The sequence below is a fragment of the Octodon degus genome, unplaced genomic scaffold (assembly GCF_000260255.1).
Source record: "Octodon degus isolate 3935 unplaced genomic scaffold, OctDeg1.0 scaffold00030, whole genome shotgun sequence".
In the NCBI taxonomy this organism is placed as follows: domain Eukaryota; kingdom Metazoa; phylum Chordata; class Mammalia; order Rodentia; family Octodontidae; genus Octodon; species Octodon degus.
This window is the reverse complement of record NW_004524606.1, coordinates 19971964-19974009: the sequence shown is the minus strand read 5'-3', so window position 1 is coordinate 19974009 and position 2046 is coordinate 19971964.

Sequence of the window (2046 nt, the reverse complement as noted above, 5' to 3'; positions counted from 1 at the left end):
TATGGGTTTCTTTCAAACTTTTTTAATCTTTTATTTCTTTATTTATTGGGTACAGGGTTTTGCTACACAGCTTTGATTCATAGTGATCCTTCTGTCTCAGCATCATCAGTGCTGGGATTACAGGCATGCAGTGGCGAGCTCAGCGCAGGGGGCTGGCATGGCATGTGGTAGCCGGGATCAAACCTGAGTCCTTGCAAGGCACTCTTCAGCCATGACAGCAATCATTTTATCATAATGGATCATCTTCATCACCCGTGCATGAGTAACCTGGTGATTAGCTTTTGACCTCTGGTAAAACTTACACATCTGGTTTTCATGTGCCATTGTACTGAATTGAATTAGCTCTACCAGAAAAATTTAAAGAGCACTTTAAAAAATCCTACATTGATGTGGTTGTATGCCATGCTCTCTGATGCTCAGGTAAACATACACAAAACTGTTCCACTGAGCATCATGTGGGTACATCCTGCTTCAGCTTTTTTTCCCATGTGCACACACCTGGTCTTTTCTCATACGAAGAAGGTAAACATAAAGATTGCTTCTTGTGTCTCTCAGGAAAAGATACTGAGACACACAGCTGGCTACTGTTACATTAAGGTAAAAATTTGCAGTAGAAAAATAAAGGATATGTTTGTGGGACCCACTGTTATACTCTAAGGTATTAAATATCTGAGATCCTGGACTAAAACCCTAACAAATCACCTGTCAGGCCATTCTGTGTCAAAAGCTCCAGTGAAAGCTACCATGGAAATACTTAGATCGCACTGTAAACCTCTAAAGCCACCTTGCATGGAATGAAGAGACTGGGCCAAAAGCATTTAAGTAAGCATGCCTCACTCATCTTCCCAAGGGCTGTAAATGTATTTAGGTGGTCTAATTAAAGTGGTGATTTCAACAGAAAAAAAAATGTCCTTGACCCCACTGCCTCAGAGTCAGCACCTCTGTGTTTTAGCTCCACTGGTAGCTGCATGATGCACTGCAGGATCTTCTTCTGGGGACAGGAGCCAGGGTTAAGGTTCTGATGCCCAGTGTGATTGTACGGATGCTCTGACCATTGTCCTCTATGGCCAATTCAAGTTCAAAACCAGTCTGTAGGGCCAGCAACATAGCTCAACAGTCCAAAGCACCTGCTTAAGCAAGCCTAGGCAAGCATGCATGGATGGCAGTTGGATCTCCCGGCACCCCATGCGGTGCCAGGCCTGCCCTGGGATGCACTGAAACTGTGACTGAGACTGGGTATGGTGGCCTGCAACTGTAATCCCAGCACTCGATCTGTGTAGTGAGACCCTGTACTAAATACATTAATAATAATAATAATAATAAATATCAGTCTATAAGCTTCAGGATAGATATAATCATTCAAAATAACTTGGGTGCTGACAAGGTAAAAGCAGGTGGTCTGCTCTGCTGATGTTCTGGGAAAGACAGATTCATGAATACAAAGAAAATATTATTAATAATTTACGTTTTTTGCATTGCTTTGGGGCCAAAAATATGCTATGGATTACAAACACTGGAATAGTTCTTTCAGATTAAAAAAATAGTTCATTATTATTTTAATACTTACTTCTAAGAAAATACATAAATACATAATAGTGATAATAATAATACTATGAAAATTAATAAATCAAGTACTCATTTATATCAAATGTGTTCTCGCTTTCTCTCTCTCCTTCTCTCCCTCTCTCCCTCTCTCCCCCCACCACCAAATACTGGGAATTAAACAGGGTATTTGCACCTACATTCCCAGTGCTTTTTATTGTTTTACTTTGAGATAAGATCATGTTAAGTTGCTCAGTTGCCTGAGTGGGGCTCAAATTTGTTATCCTTCTTCTCAGCCTCCAGAGTGCTGGAATCATAGCCATCTGGCTGTAACATCTGGCTCCAAATGCTTTTTATAAGTCACTTTATTGAATCCCATCTTTGTGTGTACGGTTCTGTTTGTTTGTTTGAAGTGCTAGCAATAAACTTCAAGGCCTTGTGTATGTTAGACAGGTGCTCCATCAGCAAACTATATCTGCAACCGCTTCTTATTTTTCTATGTGA